We start from the raw sequence: 24,860 nt of genomic DNA on the forward strand, positions 1-24,860 counted from the left end.
GCCAGCAGGGCTGAATATAAGTCAGATCCGGCATCAGCAGCCTTGCAGAGGAGCCGCTTCACAATGTGGACGCCCTTTTCCGCCTTGCCATTCGACTGAGGATGCAAGGGACTGGACGTCACGTGTGTGAAGTTGTATGAAGTGGCAAAGGAAGACCATTCTTGGCTCGCAAAGCAAGGCCCATTGTCAGACATGACGGTGAGCGGAATTCCATGGCGAGCAAAGGTTTCTTTGCACGCCAGGATGACAGCTGATGACGTCGTGTCGTGCAGGCGTATGACCTCCGGATAATTTGAGAAGTAGTCAATCAGAATGATGTAGTCCCTGCCGAGCGCATGAAAGAGGTCCACGTCCACCTTCGCCCAGGGGGACGTGACCAACTCATGGGGCTGAAGGGTCTCAGTGCGTTGCGCCGGCTGAAACCTTTGGCAGGTGGGGCAGTTGAGCACCATGTTGGCGATGTCGTCGCTGATGTCCGGCCAGTACATAGCCTCTCGGGCCCTCCGCCTGCACTTTTCAACTCCGAGATGGCCTTCGTGCAGTTGTTCGAGGACAAGCCAGTGCATGCTGTGTGGGATCACGGTCCGGTCCAACTTCAAGAGGACACCATCAAGTCATCCTGGACGTTGTAAAATTGTGGCCACTGCCCCTTGAGCCAACCTTCCGTCATGTGGCGCATTACACGCTGTAGAAGGGGGTCAGCCGCAGTCTCACGGCGAATGTGGGCCAGACGTGCATCAGTGGCCGGCAGATTGGCCGATGTGAAGGCTACTTGTGCGTCGACCTGACAAACGAACCCCTCTGAGTGTTGACCGCCCTGGACAGAGCATCTGCGATGATGAGATCCTTCCCCGGGGTGTAGACAAGTTGGAAGTCATACCTCTGGAGCTTGAGCAGAATGCGCTGGAGGCGAGGGGTCATATCATTGAGGTCCTTCTGAATGATGCCGACCAGAGGGCGATGGTCGGTCTCCACAGTGAACTGCGGAAGACCATACACATAATCGTGAAACTTGTCGATGCCAGTCAACAGGCCGAGGCACTCCTTCTCAATCTGCGCATAGCGCTGTCTGTGGGGGTCATGGCCCGCGAGGCATAGGCGACCGGGGCCCATAATGCGGTGTCGTCCCGTTGCAGGAGTACCGCCCCAATGCCGGACTGGCTGGCGTCAGTTGAGATCTTTGTTTCCCGTGTGGTATCGAAAAACGCCAGTACCGGGGCGGTGGTGAGCTTGACCTTGAGCTCCTCCCATTCACCCTGGTGTGCGGGCAGCCACTGGAATTCCGTTGTCTTTTTGACTAGGTGGCAAAGAACAGTCGTGTGCGAAGCAAGGTTAGGAATGAACTTGCCAAGGAAGCTGACCATCCCGAAAAAGCTCAGCACTGCCTTCTTGTCTGCTGGCTGCTGCATGGCTGCGATGGCTGCCACTTTGTCGGCATCCGGCCGCACACCCGACCGGGAGATGTGGTCCCCCAAAAACTTGAGCTCAGTCTGGCCAAAAGAGCACTTGGCTCGGTTGAGGCGCAGGCCCTGATCTCGTATCCGTGCAAAGACACGCTGGAGACGACTGATGTGCTCCTGTGGTGTGGTGGACCAGATGATAATGTCGTCTACATAGACGCGTACCCCTTCGATGCCCTCCATCATCTGTTCCATGATGCGATGGAACACCTCGGAGGCCGAGATGATGCCGAATGGCATCCTATTGTAGCAGTACCTGCCAAATGGAGTGTTGAAAGTGCACAGCTTCCTGCTGGACTGATCCAATTGAATCTGCCAAAAACCCTTTGAGGCATCAAGCTTGGTAAATATTTTTGCCCGAGCCATTTCGCTCGTGATTTCTTCTCGTTTGGGTATGGGGTAGTTTTCCCTCATAATGTTGTGATTCAAATCTTTTGGGTCGATACAGATCCGGAGCTCGCCGGAGGGCTTCTTTACGCACACCATGGATCTGACCCATGGCGTTTGCTCCGTGACCCGGGAAAGCACTCCTTGGTCCTGCAGGTCCTGAAACTGCTGCTTGAGGCAGTCCTTGAGTGGTGCTGGGACCCTACGAGGTGCGCGAATGACCGGGGTGGCGTCCGGTTTGAGCCATATTTTGTACGTGTAGGGCAGTGTGCCCATGCCCTCGAAAACCTCCTGGTTGTGCGCGAGGAGTGAGTGGAGCTGCGCACTAATGTCTGTTTCCGGGAAATCGGACGTGCCTTCTGGAGACAGAGTGTGTCCCCGCTGAACGAGGTGGAGGATCTTGCACGCCTGTGCGCCAAACAGAGAGTCCTTCGAGGATCCAACAATTTCAAATGATAATGTGGCTTTGTGTGAGTTGTGTGTAACATCGAGCTGGCAGGACCCCATGGCCGGGATGACGTTTCCATTGTAGTCAACCAGCTGACAGTGGGATGGCAGAATCGGTGGTTTAACCTTCAAGGTCTGGAAGGCTGACCATGCGAGGAGATTGGCGGAGGCACCAGTGTCCAGGCGAAATGTCATCTGTGATCGGTTGACCGTTAGGGTGGCACACCACTCACCGCCCGGATCAATGCTGTGCACTGGCAGCGGCTGGTGGTTCCGACTTGGGGACATCCGGTTCTTGTGGATTACCGCAACGCGGAAGGCTCCCTGTCTTCCGTGTCGCTGGTCTGCATACTGTCTGGATATGACTCAGTGTAGGGGGGCAGAATCGCCCGCACGTCCATGCGAGGCTGGCGGAACTGTTGGGAGTTGGCAGGTTGAGCTGCTCGACGGCAGGCAGGGTAGTGGCCCATCCTGCCACAGTGGAGGCATTGTCGCGCTTTGGCCGGATATTGCCGCTTTAAATGGGCGGAGCCACAGTTGCCGCACGTCGTGACGTCATGGCGTTCGTTTCTCATCCACCTGCCACCTCAATCACCTGCAACTTCACTCACCTACAATTCCGCCCACCTTTCATTGTACCGAACTGCCACCTCAACCACCAGCCACTCTAACGACCATCAAGCCTATTAACTTACCACTTTACACACCTATCACCTCATCCATCTGTCGCCTCACCCACCTGCCACCATACCAACCTGCCATAACACTCATCTGTCCTTGACCAAATCACCTCTCTTTGCTCCCCATCCTGTGCAATATTTCCCTCCTCTCTGTAGCCTCCACCCACCCTCTTAATCAAGAGGATAATTGCAACAGGCAGCTACTGGAGAAGATATATTCCAACCCAAGCCTGCTTTTAATTAAGGACCTCCTCAATCCACCAGCAGTACACATCCCCTCTTGCCATTCCATATGGTTAAACCCGCCATGCCAAGGAGTAACAGTGGAGGACCTATGGCAGGAGGATTGGCAGGAGAAAACATTGAACCGAAACTACTCGCTGATCGTAGGGCCCATTGTTCACCCACCCAACTAGTGGGCCCCTTTTACCTAATTCCTGACTGGCTTCTTTGCAGCCTCCCAATATCAGTGGGGTTGCCAAGAGCCTGCAGGTTGTAGCTATGGTGCAGTCCAAACAATGACTCGCATTATTGAGGAGTGTTGACTAACTAAATCTGAAGGTGGGATTAAAGAACTCCGTCTAACCACCCATTGAAAAGCCTATTATATTGCTTGTCTCTGGGACTACGGCACATGCTAAATAAATAAATATACACTGAGGTACTGGTATAGCAAAACCTCTGGGGAATCAGGTCAACTTAAACTGCGCCTTCCTGATTCCCACATGCATGTACAGTCATTGAAAACTCCTGTCCAATTTCCACTTTAATTATGGTGAATCCTGACAGCAAAAATCTGTATCAGTCTTATTGGCTCCAAACTTATAATTGCCATTATTGTGTATTCATGTTTGTTCCTAGTTGGAACAAGGGCACTTTCAGAGTTCAATCACGTGATGTACTGATTGTTACATTACGCTTTCTAATATATCGTTATTCTTTGCTTCTTAATCCAGAATGGTCTGATGGTGTGATTCTGAAGAAACCACCAATCTTTAACTTAAAGCTAAACAGGTTTACTGAATAACGAATTGATTAATATTGAGTTTGCACACTCCACAGAACTATAACTAGTAATCAGGTAATCTATATTAAAGTAAGAACTAATTTAAACTACATGTGCTGAACTATGCTCTGATTTATCTCTCCAACATTCTGCTGTCTAGTCATTCCTGGTTGGAAGAGACCCAAGATCCCTTGAGTTCTCATATTTATAGTGGGATCTAGTGTTGCCCTCTCGTGGTTGTGTTGCACTGAGATGTCATCATTAACCCTTTACTTGTCTGTATATATACATATCACTACACTGATGACATCATTGGCAGTTTGGGCAACTAATGGTCAGTCTAGTCGAAGCAGCCTGTGAGAAAGCACCTTTCCAGTAAAGCTCTTGTTTGTACCTTTATGGTCTGCAAGACTATCTTTTTTACAAAAATACACCAGCCATGATATCCCATGATGTGCCTTCAGGCGGGGTATATGTATGGTTGCACAGACTGAATGATATGACTTCTTCTGATTCTGGCAGCAGCATGATGTATTGTGCTGGCTGACTAAATGCAAGAGAGGGCAATTATACCTACACATGCACAGTGGTGATTTGAGTTTTGAAAGAAAGTAGAATATTTCACTGCACACCTATAGGTTTAGCATCTGTACAAAACTGTTGCACTGATGTTTTGCTGGTAGTGGCAAAGCCTGAAGGAAAATGATGTGAGAGTACATTTTCAAGGGAGTGTTGTTCCTATCCTCTGTGGTTGGGCCATGGCCTACCTTTACATTATAACCAGCTACAGAATGCATCTTTACTGAACACAACAGTATAAACTAGATGGTGTGTCTCGGGAAGCTTTATTTAATGTACTGGCAATAACATCAATTGCCAAAACATTAAAGGGCCAGAAAGGAAAGTTAAGCAGTAACACAGGATCAAGTTAACGGGTGAGTTCATTCAATATAGAGTGAATTGGAATTCCAGCTGTTTGCGGCCTTATTAACTGAAAACTGCTGCTTTTCAATGCATTTCCAAAGAGTCCACTTGGGAAATACTAGCATGCACATTCACAGTACACTGAAACCAATATATTTTGTGAAATAGTCAATTTAACTTAAAAACATAGCTAGCAATGAGGTTGGTTGATATGACTAATGATTACATTTGTAAATACTTTACCAGAAATGTTGCTGTTGCCATGTATTTGTGATAAACAAAAATTGTGGTTAATCACGCCATTATAATATGAAAGCAAGCACGCAGCACTGATATTCAGAGTTGGTATCAAGCTTAGGAGACTGAAACTCCTCTGATCTGGGTTTCCACCTCAGCTCCGATGAGATATCAGTGAAACCTCTAGTGAAATGAAGAAAACCTTGGGAGGGCAGGGTACGGGGGTGGAGCTCCCAGTGAATAAGGAGGCTTATTCTTCAGACAGGCGTTCCCATTGCTGAGCCTGGAGAGCGACCCCGGTGTAGTACTGATAACTGGTACATCGAGTGAGTGGAGGCAGGCTTGTTGATCTCTAACACTCAGGTCTAGATGTGGAGATGCCGGCGTTGGACTGGGGTGAGCACAGTACGAAGTCTTACAACACCAGGTTAAAGTCCAACAGGTTTGTTTCGATGTCACTAGCTTTCGGAGCGCTGCTCCTTCCTCAGGTGAATGAAGAGGTATGTTCCAGAAACACATATATAGCCAGATTCAAAGATGCCAACCAATGCTTGGAATGCGACCATTAGCAGGTGATTAAATCTTTACAGATCCAGAGATGGGGTAACCCCAGGTTAAAGAGGTGTGAATTGTGTCAAGCCAGGACAGTTGGTAGGATTTCGCAGGCCAGATGGTGGGGGATGAATATAATGCGACATGAATCCCAGGTCCCGGTTGAGGCCGCACTCATGTGACGGAACTTGGCTATAAGTTTCTGCTCGGCGATTCTGCGTTGTCGCGTGTCCTGACATGTTGCCTCTGATCTCCGGGTAAGCGTTCTCCAAGGCGGCCTTCAGGACACGCGACAACGCAGAATCGCCGAGCAGAAACTTATAGCCAAGTTCCGTACACATGAGTGCGGCCTCAACCGGGACCTGGGATTCATGTCGCATTATATTCATCCCCCACCATCTGGCCTGCGAAATCCTACCAATTGTCCTGGCTTGACACAATTCACACCTCTTTAACCTGGGGTTACCCCATCTCTGGATCTGTAAAGATTTAATCACCTGCTAATGGTCGCATTCCAAGCATTGGTTGGCATCTTTGAATCTGGCTATATATGTGTTTCTGGAACAGACCTCTTCATTCACCTGAGGAAGGAGCAGCGCTCCGAAAGCTAGTGACATCGAAACAAACCTGTTGGACTTTAACCTGGTGTTGTAAGACTTCGTACTGTACTCAGGTCTAGAGACCACTAAAAACATTACATTTGAAAATGAATTCTCCCCTTGCCCAGGGAGTCAATAACATCATGCAGGTTTGCAGTAAGATGGTGCCCTGGGCAACAGAGTTTCTAGCAGGCATCAATAGGCAAACATCGGTGATGTGCCCAAAATAACATTTGACCTCACCTAACCCTTGCAAATGAGGTGCCCTTTCACTAACAGAGTGAACTGCAGTAGTGTGGGCACAATACTAGTGTACCCTAGGTTGTGACTTCTGGAATTTATTGAGTCTGTTCCAGAAGGTTGGTTTCTACTCTTCAGTCCTCACAATTGACTTTTCCTACAAACATTAAATTGACTTCCACCCCATTCCACAATTTTACAGATTTTGCAGTAAAAATGCAAGCCAATTGAAAGTTAATTTTGACTTCAATTTTAAGACACTTTGAGCCAGATTTTCATGGTCCTGAGCACGACCAGAAACAAATAGCCGCCAAGCGGCACGGCCAGAATTCCTTCATCTATTTTCGCGCTTGGCGATGTTTGGGAAAGGAGCGGACCCGAGAATCTCCCATCCCTGTGAAAGAGGCTAGTGAGGGTGTTCGAGAATCATTGCAAGCTAACCAGGAATTTTGTTTTAATTTTCATGAAGGCAGTCAGACTTTTGCTGCTGGTGGGTTTTACACCAAACGTTTAGAAGCATGGACATGAATTGGAGGTGAGAGGATTTTAAAAAGTAAGTACTTCTTTTTTGCCCCTTTTACTGTTTGTCATCAAATGCAATGGAGACGATTTTGAACCCTGTATCTCCCTCCGCGAGGAAGTCAGCATGGGCTCAAATTTCGGAAGAGAGGCAAAAACCGTGATTCTCTCCAATGTTATTGGTTCTTGGAATCTTACTCCCCCCACCCCACCCAACCCACCCTGCCAATTGAGTAGTGCAAATCGTGTGGCATGAGCCCAGGAACCTCATTTTAATACATTACCATGTCATTTGCGAGCACTCCCTCCAGACCTTTCCCCGCATGGAATCTTGACCCAGGGCCGGTGTGACATCAAGCTGGCATCATTTTACACCAAGTTCGGCCAGGCGGGGAACAGTCGAGGGAATCTCTCCGGGGCACAGAGGTAAATCTAGCCCCTGGGAGAAGGTAGGGGGACATGCCTGGGCAGTGCCCTGACACTTGCAAGCTCATCTAATTGATAAAGATCTTTATACTATTGAAAGGGCAGCTTACCATGATAACAATTTGCAAAGGTTTATATTCCTCATTGCTTCTATGTGTTCAGTCTCGACATAGATGGAGATAGTAATTCTCTTTATTTACTCAGAGGGTTTAATTTGCTTTTGGCTGCAATCCAACTGCCTCAACTTACTGACAAGGGTGATACCGTTGCCATCTGGCATACTGACATCCACCCCGCAGAGCTGAATGCCAACTCTCTGGCATTTCATAGCTTCATAGAATTTACAGTGCTACAGTGCAGAAGCAACTGTGCTAACCACTGTGCTACCGTGCTGCCCCCTCCTTCTACCTCCCACTGGATCATGACCCCACCACTGAACATCAAGCCATTGTTTACAGGACGGTCACTGACATCATTGCCTCTGGTGATCTTAACCCCACAGCCTCCATCCTCATAGCACCCCAACCCAGCACAGCCCCCTTCTACTTCCTTCCCAAAATATACAAGCAGGGCTGCCCTGGTAGATCCATCATATCAGCCTATTCCTGCACCATGGAACTCATTTCTTCCTATCTTAACTCCATCCTCTCTCACCTTGGCCATTCTCTTCCCATCTACATTCATGATTCATCTAATGCCCTGCATCATGTCAACAATTTTCAGTTTCCTGGCCATAACCACCACCTCTTCTCTCTACACCTCCATCCCCCACTGGGAAAGTCTGAAGGCTCTCCACTTCTTCCTTGAGCAGAGGCCTGAACAATTGCCAACCACCATTACTCTCCTCCACCTAGCTAAACTTGTTCTCTCACTCAACAATTTTTCCTTTAACTTGTCTCACTTCCTGCAAATAAAGGGTGTGGCTATGAGTATGCACATGGACCCCAGTTATCCCTGTCTTTTGTGGTTCATGTGAAACACTCCTTGTTTCAGTCCTATTCAGCCTGCTCCTGGTGACAGAATCAGTGCTGTTTCATGTTCTCGGCTGGACTTGGAAAATATTAATTGATTTTGCGTGCAATTTCCACCCCTCTCTCACTTTCACATGGCCCATCTCCGACACTTCCCTTCCCTTCCTTGACCTCTGTCTCCATTTTCAGTGACAGACTGACCACCAATAATCATTACAACCCCACAGCTACCTCTACAACAGCTCCTCACACCCTGCTTCTTGTAAGGACACCATTCCATCATCCCAATGTTTCCATCTCCGTCACATCTGTTCTGATCATGCTACTTTGGCCAGCATTTGTTGCCCATTCTTAATTGCCCCTGAACTGAATGGCTTGCTAGGCCATTGCAGAGGGCAGTGGAGCATTAATTACATTGCTGTAGGTCTAGAGTCATATGTAAGCCAGGCTGGGTAAAAATTGCAGATTTCCTTTCCGAAAGGATATAAATGAATCAAAGCGTTTTTTACAACAATCGATAATATTTGTCATGGTCCCCATTACATGTAACCAACTTTATGGACGCGATTGTGCGGCCACACTGCATCCGAAAAGCAGCGCGCTGCAGTGCAACGTGCCGTTAGAAGCCAGGAGGCCCCGCTCCCGGGATACTCGCAGCTTGCAATGCCTCACGGGATCACATTAGATGTAAATCCCACCCATTGTGGGTGGGAACATTTTTTGGCAAATCTGCATATTTGTGCGAGACAGCTAGCCTCACTGTAATACGCAGTTTCTCTAGGAACCCGGGGCATTAGAATTTAACCCGTTCTCCTCGGAGACCTTGGACGAGCACCGCTCAGTAGTATCCAAATACGAGGACCAGACGGAACGCCACTCATGAGGGTTCCCCCGGGGATCGGAGGCCCCCAGGTGCAATGCGCTTTGGGCTGGGTGGCATGCTGACACTGCTGGTGCCACCTGGGCACCATGACACTGCCATCCTTGCACCCTAGCAGTGCCACCTGGTGCCAACCTAGCACAGCCAAGTTGCCCATGTGATACTGGCAGGGGCACTGCCAATGTGCCCCGCTGGCATTTTTCACACAACAGCAATCTGACTGGGGGTGCCCTGCGCGGGTGTTGGCAGGCGCTGGGATCCCTTCAGTGAGTTTGGGGATGGGGGCCACATCGGGGACTCCAAAGATTGGGACACCATTTAAAAATGGCATCCCGATCTCCTGCTACACTGAGGAGATCTGGCGAGCGGAGCTCCGCATTGCAGAAAATGGAGCTATGTGTTGCCTCGGCCGTGTGTTCTCCACTGAGGCCCCTTATCTAACCCGAGTGCCATTCGATAGCGTTGTGTTTCTCGGCACAGCAAGCACCGGGTGGAAACACACGGCTGAACGCGCTCACGATGAGAATTTGTTCCCATTTAGTTAAATCGTGCCCAATATTCCCTACCTATGAACTGAATTTAAATTCCGCCAGCTGCTGTGGTGATATTTGAGCCCAAGTCCTCAGAGCATTAGCCTAGGCTGCTGGGTTACTAGTCCAGTGAGATTACCATTACACCACATTCCCCCTCATCATCTCTACTGATTGCTTCAGGAGAACTAGGCTGAGGTTTTATGGGTACGGAAATGGGCCGTTTACCCTGCTCGCTCTGGACTTGGCCCCCTCCATTCATGCTTCCAGAGCACTTAGCACCTGGACATCTGGAAAACCCAGCCTGCTGGTAGTCTCGAAACAGAGGGTGAATCGTGATGGCGGGAATAGTCCCGTCTCCCGATTCTCCCCTCCGACATGAAAACCCTGTTTCTCCCACATTCTACTTTCCGCTTGATACAATGTCCTTGAACTATTAAGTGAGATGGTCTGTTCAATGTGCCCTCTCTGATTTACTGATAGTGTACCTCTGCAGTATAGAACTAATTGAATGGAGTAAAAGTGCTTAGGAGTCATGCACACTCTCAGATACTACACCTCAAAGAACTGAATTACTCTGTTTAGTCTATTTAAATAGGAAATGCTAGGTCACCAATGATTTCCATTCAGGTTACAAAACACCATTTACCGCTGACAGTAATTCAAGCCACCATGTAGAATATTTGCTACAACTGTTTAAGTACTTGACCTTTGACAGCCAGCCAATTAATTCCTGTGGGCATAATAGAAGCAAATTAGCATCACGAGGGCTGAAGGCACATGTTAGGGGCTTAAAGATGTGAATCAAAGAAAATGATTGAGAGAGGATCAAAGGAATTACCTTCATGATTTAAAATTCATGGCATAGGAAAAGGTATTTTTATAGTAAAACGGAGGCAAGGAAGGACAGGGTTCAAGATTGTCTCCCAAAACCTGATCAGTCTGGAGGAGCATTCACTCATTCTGTCCCTGATTTTGTTAGGAATTAGCAATACATGTTTTCAAGTCAATCAATTAAAAAATAAAAAATTAACCAGAAATAATTTCGACAAATATGAAATAAATTAAAAAGTCAATGATAGAGTGTCTCAAACAAACAGGTAAAAAGATGAAATCGTAAAGAATCGTTCTAAGTGGTGTCCTGAGCATGCACCGAAAGCAAGAAATACTGCAAATACAGAGGGCAGAAGTTCCTCTTTGAAACTCCCCTGTTCTGCAACGTGAGAGAGCCGGAAGGCCTGTAACTTGAGGTTTACCAACATGTTGCCTGGTCTGGAGGGTGTCAGCTATGCGCAGAAGCTGAATAGACTCGGACTGTTTACATTAGAACGACGGAGATTGAGGGGTGACCTGACAGAGGTCCACAAGATTATGAGGGGCATGGATAGAGTGGATGGGCAGGCACTCTTTCCCAGGGTTGAGTGGCATAGGTTTAAGGTCCATGGGGCAAGGTTTAGAGGAGATGTGCGAGGCAGGTTTTTTTACACAGAGGATGGTGAGTGTCTGGAATGCGTTGCCAGTGGAGGTTGTGGAAGCAGATACATTAACGGCATTCAAAAGGCATCTTGACAAACACATGGATAGGATGGGTATAGAGGGATATGGCACTAGGAAGTGCTGAGGGTTTGGCCAATTTTACTCTCATGACTCTCATGGAGGGCTGAAGGGCCTGTTCCTTGTATTTTGTTCTTTGTTCTTGTTCCTCAGAGTGGCAATCTCCACTTTTGCCAGACTGGAATTCCAAAGTCCCTGTCTCGCCTCACATTCCACGCTCAGTCTGGGTGAATCAGGAGCACGGATGGAACATGCACACGGGAGTATCGGCATGGAGTAACTGGGGTGCAGATAGGTACGCCACTCGCCTTTTTCACGGCAGTATCTGCTGAAAAGGAGAGTTTTAAAAGGAAAATTTAAAGGGAGCAGGTATGTTTTAAAGTTCAGGCAATCGGGAAACGACCGGGGGGTGGGTCAAGTGGGAAGATTGGGTCGGAAGGGCAGAGGGGGCTGCAGGGTTCCCTGGGGAGTCATATATGTGGAGGGTGCCCATGTGTGGCTCGGTCTGGGTTTTTTAGAGTAATAGAGAAGCCTAGAGTAATACAGCACAGAAAAAACCCTTCGGCAAATCACGCCAGTGCTGATCAAAAACAACACCTAACTATTCTAATCTGATTTTCCGGCACTTGCCTATAGCCTTGTATAGAGTTTTAAATAATTGCTCTGGAGTTAGAAGTGATTTTTTTCCTCGATATCTTTCAGAGTAACAATCAGGGTTAAACTGGCAGTAACTGAAGTTACTGATTTAAATTGCTTCTGTCAGGTGGTTCCCAGCCCAGCGCAATTGCCCAGAGGACATTAGGACATTTGGGCAATTGCCGGGTAAGCCCTTACATGGGAACCTCTTAGAGGGATTCCCCAACGCATCATTGGGGTACCGCCTAAATGCGACACTGGGAAACCAGGAAATTATGAGACATAGTCTAACTGAAGGGCACCAATAATGTTACATCATTGCATCACCCAATCAAGATTAGCTGGACAAAGTTATCTGAACTGGATGTATCCATTATCAATCTGCTGATTATGCAGCTCAGGAGGTTATCAACCAGGCTTCCTCCAAACCTTTCGGCCGTTGACCTGGTGGGTTCCATGGAGCAAACTCAAACCGTATCAATTTTCCACTTTGCAGAAGTTGAATTGAAAAATCTTTGTATTGCTGGCTTCCCCAAGAGTTCCGTTTTCTCTAGTTTTTCTACAGAAACAATGCTGAAGTTAAGTTTTTAATGTACAAAATTTACTAAAATGCTTTGATATAGTGGCATGTAATATTTTATACTGCAGGGTCTCAGTTTTAATGCACTTTCAATATTACAGCTGTTCTTTTGGATCTTGTACACATTTCATCCATAACATCTTGGACATTTCTAAGGATATAATACTTTACAATCGAACAGATAAGGAATTATAAGTTCCTATGAATTAATTGAGACAATTAATCAATGACCCAACAAAATCTGCTAATTATAAAGATGGTTAAACTCTTGGGTGAAGCCATTTCTTCTGAATTCCATATTAGATTTCTTGATGAATATCACACATTGATGGCCCGCAATCATGCTCTTCCTCACAAGGAAACCTTTTCTCTGTATCTACTCCCTGAAAACCTTTCATAATCTTAAAGATCTCTATTAGGTAACCTCCAGCCTTATTTTTTTAAAGTGGGAAAAAAAGACCCAAACTGTCAACCCTTTCCCGAAAGGTAATCCCAAATGGAGAATGTTGTGGGTTCCCTCAATCATTGACAACAAGGACTTCCAACAAAGGTAGTTTATTCCTGAGTTCAACAGCTGTATAATTTTTAAAATTTGTAATCTTTATTATTGTCACAAGTAGGCTTACAATACTGCAATGAGGTTACTGTGAAAATCCCCCAGTCGCCACACTCCGGCACCTGTTTGGGTACACTGAGGGAGAATTCAGAATTCCAATTCACCTAACAAGCATGTCTTTTGGGACTTGTGGGAGGAAACTGGAACACCGGGAGGAAACGCTTGTCTCTGCCCACACTCCCAGGGAAAGCTCCCGCCCTCCACCACGTGACCACTTTTGTAGTCATGTCATCACGTTCTCACATGACCCCTCAATCTACATCTTCCACATTTGGTTGGAACGCCCGGTGGCGTGAGATGTAACTGCGCAAAAGAAAACTAAGTACAGACCATTGGGTGACATACAATTAAACAAACTGACAATGCATAACTATTTACATATTTATATTGAGGCACAGATTAAGTTGTAGCAACAAGTGCATAACCCATCGTGTCTCCTTCTTCCCCATCTTTCTGTTGGAAGGAAATGCCTAAATTCTAAAGTCAGTTCTCGGCCAAGTGGTAATTAAGAACTGAAAATGTTCGGCCTGCTCAGGCGCCCTGAACTTGTGATTACACCAGTTGGTGGTGTTGTAGTCTTTCTGTAACTAGTGCCCTTACTGTTAGCAACACAGGACATTTCATCTGTATGTTCATCAGGTGCAGGATTCACTGCAATGATCTCTGTAGGAGTCTGCATGTCCACTGGTGTAGGGGGCTGGTGCCATAGGCCAGATTAATGTAGTGCTATGTTATCTGTTGGTGCTGGTTCTGCCACTTGCAGAAGATGATGGTAATTCTCTACATAATGGGCACCGTCTGAGGCTACCACATAACTGTTTGGTTGTGGAACAATACTGTGTACCATTGCCAACTGGTTATGGTCACGGGCAGTCTGAATCCTGACCATTTGGCCTGAGTTAGTGGGCTGAGTCTGTGTGCATTTCAATCATTGTGCGTTTTGTTTCTCGGTATGTATTGCAGGAGGACATCTTTCACATTGGATTCAAGTTTGGGCTGCAGCAGATCCTTAGCAGTAGGAATCGTGGTCCTGGTGTGCCTGGAAAAAAAGTCACTGTGCTACCGAGGGCTGGCCCTGCTGTGGTCGATTTCACAGGCTGAGGAGTCCGTACCATCCTGGGCACATTTCTCTAGAAGATGCTTAGCTGAGCGAACCGCCCATTCTACCAAACAGTTTGACTGTGGATATAGGGGTCTGCTCGTGATATGCTCAAAGTCCCATGTGTGTGCAAAGTTGTGAAATTCAGCAGAGATGAATTGGTGGGCGGTGTCTGTCATGAGTCTCTGTGTGATGTTGTGTGTGATGCAGGGTCACTTGATGAGAAGTGTTTTACTCGTCATGTTTGGTTGGTAGTTAGGTTCAAACCACCCGGAATACGAATCAACTAAGACACAATGTTGTTTACCATTCCACTTGAAGATATCAGCTGCTGTGAATGACCTTGGGAGGCCTGGGACCTCATCTAAATGCAGCGGTTCCTTTGCTTGATAGGGCTTGAGTGCACCGCACGGTGCGCACCTGGAGATTTGCATTTCCATGTCTGCGTACATGGAGGACCAGTACAGTGATTCCTTGGCCCTATATCTGGTTCATTCCAACCCGGGGGTGTCCATGGTGCAGTCATGTGTAGTACCTCTGGCGTGCAGTAGGGATGGTGAATCGCCGATCTTGCTGCATCAGTCCATCCTGTATGGTAAGTTAATCTCTGAGGTGAAGAACGTGCGGAGCTCGTGGGGAAGCTTCCTTGAGGACTCTGGTCAGGCCCTCAAAGTGATGTTGTGCTGTTGCCTGCATGTGATGTGCATCTGTTAGGCAAGGTTGAGTTCCTGAAGTCGATGAGAGGACAGCACCTCCATTGTCATGATTTCTATGCCTTCCTCTCGATCTGCCAGGTTTTTAATGGGTAGGAAGGCTCTGGAGAGGGCATCACCAAGTGAAGCTTCTTACCATGTTTGTCGACGACACTGGTGTTGTAGTGTTGCAGTTTTAGCATCATGTGTTGCAGCCGTGAAGATGCAGTGCAGAGAGGCTTCTTCAAGATGGTTATGAGTGGTTGGTGATCTGTTTCACCAGTTGTAGGATGACTATATATGGTAGATGCAAGAAGTTCCTTTTCGATCTGTGCATAATGAGTCTCAGTGTCAGTGAGGGCCCTTGGTGCAAAGACTATTGGTCTGCTATTCTGGATGCAGACTGCACCAAGTCCATGCTGGGAGGCATCTCCTAATATGAATATGGGTGCTCAAACATCAAAGTATTGTAGCACCGGTGGGGCTCTGAGCTTTTATTTGAGTCTGTTCAAGACCTCTGTGTGGTGCTCCTGCCAGCATCCAATGTCCTGGTGAAGACGTTGATGAAGAGGTCCAATGACGTTACTATAACATGGGATAAACTGAGAAAGATAATTTTTCAATCAAGAAAGCACTGTAGTGTACTTGTCCACAGGGAATCACCATCTGTCGCATAGCCATTGCTGTGTCTGGATTGGGCTTTACACCATTGGCTATGAGTAAGTGGTCCATGTATGGAAGTGATTGATCTCGAAACTGCATTTTGCAGGATGAAGCTTTAATTGGATGGTTCTGATTCTGTCAAGGGCAAGGCAAAAACTTGCATCATGTTCTTGCAAAGTACAACCACAAACAAGGATGTCATCAAACATGATCTCACAAGGTTGACTTGTAAAGAGTTGCTCCATGCACCGCAGGAGATTCTCACTGCCAGTGGAGATCCCATAGTACATGTGAAGAAAATGTTATCTGCCAATGGGAGACATGAATGTGGTTAATTTTGAGGATTCCTCATCTGCCAGGATCTGCTAGAACGCACGTTTTGCATTGAGAATGATTAACACCTTGTCATTTAGCATGTCTTGCATCACCTGTTCCACTGCCTTTACAGGGTGATGTGGTCTGAGCAGCGCTTTATTCAAGTTCACTGGGTCAATACATACCCTGACCATGTCATTTTTTAAAACTGCGGCCACGAATGGAGGAAATGGAATTACTTTGCCAAGTGCTGCAGATGCAAACCACACAGCCCTGCACTACCATCAGCAACATGGCGGTTGTTCAGTCCTCCAGGGTAGGAGTGTCAGAAGGGTGAAGAAACTGGAGTTCAGCCAAAGCAGAGCCTCCAACAACACTCAACTGCAAGATTGGTGGCAATGTCACAGGAAAAGGTGAAATCTTCACTACTCTCAACATAATTAGCAGTAACGCCACACTTAAAGTCAAGATTGACCCCGGAGCGAAGGATAATGTACTGTCCAGCCAAAGGTTACGGGAAATAGACCAGTATTCAACACCAGATCCCAGCACCCAGACGCAAATTGCACGAGTACCATGCCAAGTGCGTTTAGCCGGGGGTTTCCCGACGCTCACAGCCCGGAGAAACACAACTTTATCGAAAGGGAATTTGTTGCAATCTGGGACCTCACTAGGGAATGCTCTGCTGAGGCCGCACTTAGTCCCGTCTCCTGCAATGAAGAGCTCCGCTCGCAGGATCTGCTCAGTGCAGGAGGATATACTGGCACCATTTTTAAATGGTGTACTGATCTCTCAAACCCCCAATGCGACCCCCAGAACCCCAAAAGCCCCAACTCACCTATAAGGGTGTCATCGTCCCCCCACCACCCTCCCATGCCCCACATGGGCAATACACCCCAGGCCCATTCCCCAGAATAGGAAAAATGCCAGCCTGGTACCTTGGCACTGCCAGCTGGCATTGACACCTGGGCACCCTGATATTGCCAGTCTGGTACCCAGGTGGCACTGCCAGGATGCCAAGCTGGCAGTGCAAAGGTGTCCAGGTGCACCAGCAGTAGAGTGCCACCCTGCCCAAAGGGAAACCATCTGAGGGCCTCTGATTTCCTGGGAGACCCATTCAAGTGCCATTCCATCTGATCCCCGTTCGTGGGGACCAGCACTGAACAGAGCTCGTGTGAGATCTCCGAGGCGAGGTGAACCGGGTAAATCCCGGGAGAGAGATCTCCCAGCATCTACCGTCCACATTGCGCCCCTGTTTGGTTTAATGCGGCAGGTAGATTGTGGCCGAAATCTTTTTCTCACAGCCACATGCAGACTAAATCGCTATATATCCCACAAACAACTCTATCCCTATTAGTTCTTCAGCGAGAGTACCAGCACACAATTCTGTGCCAATATTTTTAGGGTGGCTGTGCAAGATCGTATTGACTCATCGTCCTTTGGATCATTGAATTGAATACGTCTATCAAAGATTATATTTTTTGCTGGTTCTCGAACTGTTTCAAGATGATCTCGGGTCTATGTTTTTCTCAATTCTTCCAAATAAAATTTTGTGTTTTTCGATGGCTGCGGTGACCATGAGTTTACTAAGGTATAAGCGGTACATCTTTTGACTTGTCAGAGAGTGCTGCCCCGCAGTAAATACCCCACTCCTCCTGGAACATTTCTCAACTATCTGCATTATTTTCATCAAAGACAAGTGGGTCATTGTGGCAAAGTCTTTGTGCCATACTGCCAACTCCTGGCACCATGTAGAATGTTGTGGGCTCCCTAAACCACCGAGAACATGAGGACTTTCAACAAATGTAGTTTATTCATGAGCTCAACAGCTGTATACAATACTTGTGCTCTGCGTGCTCTCCTGGGGATGACACCCTACGCTCCCGCCATGTGACCTCTTTTGTGGCCGTGTCATCACGTTCCCAGGCAACCACTTGGCCTGCACCAAGCTTTTCTGTTAATCTTCACTGCACCGTCTCCAGTGCCTTCATATCATTTTTGTTTAATAATATGGTGCCCAGAGTTGCAAATACTGCCCTAAGTATGGTGTAACCAAGGTTTGATACAAGGTTAACATAGCTTCCCTGGTTTTGAATTCCATCCCTCTAAAGACGAGGCTGCTTCCATCCGTGCCGTGACACCAGGGGGAGCACTTCCTACACAGATGCATGATGTGGAGATGCCGGCGTTGGACTGGGGTGAGCACAGTACGAAGTCTTACAACACCAGGTTAAAGTCCAACAGGTTTGTTTCGATGTCACTAGCTTTCGGAGCGCTGCTCCTTCCTCAGGTGAATGAAGAGGTATGTTCCAGAAACACATATATAGACAAATTCAAAGATGCCAAACAATGCTTGGAATGCGAGCATTAGCAGGTGATTAAATCTTTACAGATCCAGAGATGGGGTAACCCCAGGTTAAAGAGGTGTGAATTGTCTCAAGCCAGGACAGTTGGTAGGATTTTGCAGGCCAGATGGTGGGGGCTGAATGTAATGCGACATGAATCCCAGGTCCCGGTTGAGGTCGCACTCATGTGTGGGGAACTTGGCTATAAGTTTCTGCTCGGCGATTCTGCGTTGTCGCGGGTCCTGAAGGCCGCCTTGGAGAACGCTTACCCGGAGATCAGAGGCTGAATGCCCTTGACTGCTGAAGTGTTCCCCGACTGGAAGGGAACATTCCTGCCTGGTGATTGTTGCGCGATGTCCGTTCATTCGTTGTCGCAGCGTCTGCATGGTCTCGCCAATGTACCACGCTTCGGGACATCCTTTCCTGCAGTGTATGAGGTAGACAACGTTGGCCGAGTCGCACGAGTATGTACCGCGTACCTGGTGGGTGGTGTTCTCACGTGTAATAGTGGTATCCATGTCGATGATCTGGCACGTCTTGCAGAGATTGCCATGACAGGGTTGTGTGGTGTCGTGGTCACTGTTCTGAAGACTGGGTAGTTTGCTGCAAACAATGGTTCGTTTGAGGTTGCGCGGTTGTTTGAAGGCAAGTAGTGGGGGTGTGGGGATGACCTTGGCAAGATGTTCATCGTCATCAATGACGTGTTGAAGGCTGTGAAGAAGATGACGTAGTTTCTCCGCTCCGGGGAAGTACTGGACGACGAAGGGTATTCTGTCGGTTGTGTCCCATGTTTGTCTTCTGAGGAGGTCGGTCCGGTTTTTCGCTGTGGCGCGTTGGAACTGTCGATCGATGAGTCGAGTGCCATATCCCGTTCGTACGAGGGCATCTTTCAACGTCTGTAGATGTCTGTTACGCTCCTCCTCGTCTGAGCAGATCCTGTGTATACGGAGCGCTTGTCCATAGGGGATGGCTTCTTTAATGTGTTTAGGGTGGAAGCTGGAGAAGTGGAGCATCATGAGGTTATCCGTAGGTTTGCGGTAAAGCGAAGTGCTGAGGTGACCGTCCTTGATGGAGGCGAGTGTGTCCAAGAATGCAACTGATTTTGTAGAGTAGTCCATGGTGAGTCTGATGGTTGGATGGAACTTATTAATGTCATCGTGTAGTCGTTTCAGTGATTCTTCGCCGTGGGTCCAAAGGAAAAAAATGTCATCGATGTATCTGGTGTATAACATCGGTTGAAGGTCATGTGCGGTGAGTAGGTCCTGTTCAAACTTGTGCATGAAGATGTTGGCGTATTGGGTGCGAATTTGGTCCCCATGGCTGTTCCGTGCGTCTGGATGAAGAACTTGTTGTCGAAGGTGAAGATGTTGTGATCCAGAATGAAGCGGATGAGTTGCAGAATTGCGTCTGGAGATTGGCAGTTGTCGGTGTTGAGTACTGAGGCTGTTGCAGCAATGCCGTCGTCATGGGGGATGCTGGTGTAGAGTGCCGAGACGTCCATTGTGACGAGGAATGTTCCTGGTTCAACTGGTCCATGGGTGCTGAGTTTCTGTAGGAAGTCCGTCGTGTCGCGACAGAAGCTGGGTGTACCTTGTACGATGGGTTTCAAGATGACCTCGATGTAGCCAGAGAGGTTCTCACACAGGGTCCCAGGGTACCTGGGATTCATGTCGCATTACATTCATCCCCCACCATCTGGCCTGCGAAATCCTACCAACTGTCCTGGCTTGGTACAATTCACACCTCTTTAACCTGGGGTTACCCCATCTCTGGATCTGTAAAGATATAATCACCTGCTAATGCTCGCATTCCAAGCATTGTTTGGCATCTTTGAATTTGTCTATATATGTGTTTCTGGAACAGACCTCTTCATTCACCTGAGGAAGGAGCAGCGCTCCGAAAGCTAGTGACATCGAAACAAACCTGTTGGACTTTAACCTGGTGTTGTAAGACTTTGTACTGTACACAGATGCAGTGTAGTGTTAAACTGTTTATAAAGTGAGATGTTTTTAAGCATAACTCTGGTGCTGAAGTATGCATTTTTTTTTGAAAGCTGGTGTCTTATAACTGTCTCCTTTACAACAAAATCAGATAATGAAAATATTGCAATTACTCAGAGGGCAGCGATTTTAACAGTCAGGTTTTTGTAATGGAACAGATATTTTATTTTCCCCCAGCAACCAATTAGTTTGGGTCAGATCCAGTCTTGGAAATCTAAACTGTGTGCTCGTAATGGTGGCGTTTCACCACTGGTAAATGTCAATAAGAAGTATTTTGACTAAAATCATTCATTTTTTAAAAAATCATCACCAATGATGGTTTCAAAACCACGAGTTTGGGATTAGGAATCCCATTATCTACCAACTGATCAAATCAGGCTGTGTAGGAACTACCAGCACAAAGTCTTTCCAACTTGCTCACTTATCAAAATAAAAATGTCAAGTAGCAGTTACATTTATTGCTGCATGAAACTGGACTTTTTACCTCATAACTGTATTTTCATTTACTTTCTTGCCTTTTAATTTATCCAGCAGCTAATTCCGATGTATTAGGATTGGCAGTCTTCACGTACAGTATTGCATCTTTAAGTGTTTGCACTTGAATAAAATGACAACATCTCATTCCCATGTGATTTAAAATGTTTTGAGGTTGTCCCAAAGTAACCTCTAGGTTTGTGGAATATACTTCAGCTTTGCGGAGTGCAGCGACAGCTCCATGAGAGAATCTGCGCATGCGCCGACATCCACTGTCCGGGCCAAGTGTGCATGCGCAACTGTTCCTGGTGCCTTTCTGGTCAGTGACAGCAGTTACAGCATGGTAATAAAGCAGTGCTTGGCTTTCTTTTCAATGGCCTTGCTAACCTGCGGCTAATGATTGTGTTTGTAGTCGAAGATCCCTTTGTTCCTCGATCTTACCGCGACTGGCACCTTCCAAGTAATAAGAGACCGCCCTATTCTTCTTACAAAAATGTACTTCCTTACATTTATCGGTGTTGTACTTTTTTTGGCCAATTTTTTGTCCGTTGTGCAAGTTTGTTAATGTCCCCCATAACCACCATGGCAGTATCGCCGCCGCTCCCCCACTCAATGCCCGATTGCCCAATGCCCCCTCCCCCTGCCATGACTACGTTCCCCCCTCAATGGCCACTCCGTCGTCAGTGACAAGTCTTCCCTTCAAAGGCACTGGCACTCTCCCCCACCCCATTACATATAACTGGAACCCCCAAATAGTGTACCCAGTAGACCTGCCTCTGGCACTGTCCCCTGGCATAGATTGGCACTGCCAAGTTGGCACTGCCCACTTACCAGGCGCATCCTTCTCCCCCCCCCCCCCCACCCCCGAGCCATACTTACCTATGTGGGGGGTGGGGGGATCCTGACATATGAATATTAAATGAAGGAGGATCATGTGGTGGGGTGCTCGTTAATAATATTAAAATGTATTTAAATGTATCCCAATAAGATTCATGCACTTTGTGGGAGGGAACATTATTACCTCATCAACGAGGGGCGTAGAGAATTGGGAATCACGCTCTTGCCGGTGAGAATTACGTTTCCCAATCCTCGTGGGATTTTGCGTCCAAGCCGTCAGTCTGGCTGACAGCTACCACAGGCTCAGAATTCCACCCATTTTCTCCAATATTTATCAGTTCTTCAAGATGTGAGACTTGGTCTAGGCATTAATGTTTGTTCATCAAAAGTGTCAATTCTTCCTGACACTCCCTTGTGTCTTTGATCTGTCTTGAATAATTGCTCTGAATTCTCTCGCACTGAAATGAATATGAAGCTTTCATCATTTCTGCAGCTCACTCAGATCAACTATATTTCTAGGTTGCTCTGACAAGTGAGTAATGAATTCTGAACTTACATCAAGAGACTCAATTTGAAGGTTTCAGAAGAAAAGCATCACAAAATTATTTAATTATATTAATCTTAGAAGCCGTTTAATGTACCGGCAATAGTTGAATACTGATTTAATAATTTCATCTATTGATTTAACTTTGCTTGTTTGCAGTCAGGGGGCTACATTTTATATGCCACCGCTCAGCATGCCCTCGACAAGCGGGCACATAAAATAGGACAGGTGTCATCCCGCACCCCCAGCTCACCCCCATAATTCAAGAATCGTCAGCCCGCAACCGTATTTAAATAAGTAATCAAGGGCAAATTAGGCTTGTTACTAAGTCAAGCTCCTCACCATTGAGGGTGGGGATATTTGTGGAGCCTCCTCCTCCAGTGAGTTGCTTACCTGTCTATCACCATTCAAGGCTGCATGTGGCAGGACTGCAGAGCTTATATCTGATCCATTGGCTGTGGCATCGCTTAACTCTGCCTGTTACTTGCAGTGTGGCAGGCAAGTGGTCCTGTATTGTAACGTCACCAGGTAATACAGGACTACTTGCATGCCACACTTCAGGGAACAGGCAGAGTCATTTTTAGGTATGCCTGGTGCTACTTCCTGCATGCCGTCCTGGACTCTTCATTGAACCAGAATTGATCCTCTGGCTTGGTGGTAATGGTAGAGTGGGGGGTAGACCAGTCCATGAGTTTCCAGATTGTGGTCGAGTATAATTCTGCTGCTGCTGCTGATGGCCCGCAATGCCACATGGATGCCCAGTCTCGAGTTGCTAGATCTGTTCAAAGTCTATCACATTTAGCATGGTGATAGTGACACAGAACACGAGGAAGGGTTTTATCTATGCGGAGACAAGACTTTGTCTCCACTATGACTGTGCGGTGGTCACTCCTAATGACACCGTCGTGAACAGATGCATCTGTGGTAGGCAGCATGGTGAGGATGAGGTCAAGTGCGTTTTCCCTCTTGTTGGACCCCTCACCACCTGCCGCAGACCCAGTCGAGCAACTCTGTCCTTTAGGACTTGTCCAGCCTGGTCCATGTTGGTGCTGCCGAGCCGTTCTTGATGATGGACATTGAAGTCCCCCACCAAGATTACATTCTGTGCCCTTGCCATCCTCAGTGGTGTTCCACATGAAGGAGTACTACATCCGCTGAGGGGGGAGAGTGCATGGTAATTAGCAGGAGATTTCCTTGCTTGATGCCATGAGGCTGCATGGGGTCCAGAGTCGATGTTGAGGACTCCCAGAGCAGCTCCCTCCCAGAAATGGTGACGTCTGGTAATGGTGGTGTCTCACACCTGGCCTGTAGGTATGATTCCATGAGTGTCCAGCTGTTGCTTAACCAGTCCGTGAGACAGCTTTCCCAATTTTGGCACAGACGCCCAGATGTTAGTAAGGATGACTTTGCAGGGTCAACAGGGTTGAGTTTGCCGTTGTTGTTTCTGCTACCCAGGTTGATGCTGGGTGGTCTGTCTGGTTTGTTCCTTTTTATTGATTTTGTAGCAGTTAGATACAACTGAGGCTTTCTAAGCCATCGCAGAGGGCGTTTAAGAGTCAACCACATTGCTGTGAGTCTGGAGTCACATATAGGCCTGGCCAGACGAGGGCAGAGGATTACCTTTCCAAAAGGACATTACTGCACCTGATGGGCTTTTACGACAATCGAAAATGGTTAATTCTTCGCACCTTCAGGGGCTAGGCCGGCGCCGGGTGACTTGGAAAGTACTTGGACATGGTGGTATCCGCCTGTGCATGCTACAATTAGCAATTAGTGAGAACTTTGCACCTTGCTCAGCCAGTCGCTGAAGAAAGGCTCGTAGTCAGGTATAATACGGATTAGTCACATGACCCACTTCATTTTAACTTACGCCTGACGACACAGTTTAAAGCAATAATATTATAAACCTCATTGTTGTGACAGCAACCAATTTTCTACATTCCTGAGTAGATACCAGTGTTGTAGCTGTACTAGGACAGCTTGGCTAGTTGCATGGCAAGCTCTGGAGTACAAATCTTTGGCACTAAAGCTGGGATATTTTTGGAGCCCATAGCTTCAGCTGAATCCACCATGCTCAGCCATTTCTTGATGTCATGTGGTGTGAATCAAATTGGCTGAAGACCAACTTCTGTGATATTGGGGTCCTCAGGTGGAGACCAAGCTGGATCATCCACTTGGCATTTCTGGCTAATTATTTCAGCCTTGTCTTTTGCACTGGCAGGCTGGGCTCTGCCATCGTCGGGGTTGATGATATTCATGGAATCACCGCCACCAACTAGTTATTTAATTGTCCACCTCTATTCATGGCTGCAGAGGTTTATCTGCTCTGTTGATTGTGGAATAATTCAGCTCTGTCTATCGCATGCGACTTCTATGTTTCGGAACATATTGTCTAATATTATAGTTTCACCAGGTTGGGACCTCAATATTAGGCATGCCTGATATGTTTCTGGCATGTTCTACATTCATCATTGCATTAGAGTTTGGCCTGATTATGATGCTAGGGTGAGGGAGATGCTGGACCATGAGGCTACAGATTGTGATTGACTACAATTTTGATGTTGCTGATGGTTCACAACTTCACATTCATGACCAGTTTAATCTATCCATCCCATTTATTATGGTGATCGAGCTAGACAACATAATG

The 24,860-nt window shown here is 47.2% G+C and overlaps 1 long non-coding RNA gene across 1 annotated transcript in view; it reads left to right on the forward strand.

The window, feature by feature from the left end:
- The window catches only part of LOC140407889 (uncharacterized), a 56,154-nt gene that overhangs the window by 23,676 nt on the left and 7,618 nt on the right, over positions 1–24,860 (forward strand). Inside the window, exon 2 of the long non-coding RNA XR_011939864.1 lies at positions 7,002–7,085. This is a non-coding gene — a long non-coding RNA (uncharacterized lncRNA). The remainder of the gene's footprint in view (positions 1–7,001; positions 7,086–24,860) is intronic.

Source organism: Scyliorhinus torazame, chromosome 2 (genome assembly GCF_047496885.1).
Source record: "Scyliorhinus torazame isolate Kashiwa2021f chromosome 2, sScyTor2.1, whole genome shotgun sequence".
Classification (NCBI taxonomy): Eukaryota; Metazoa; Chordata; class Chondrichthyes; order Carcharhiniformes; family Scyliorhinidae; genus Scyliorhinus; species Scyliorhinus torazame.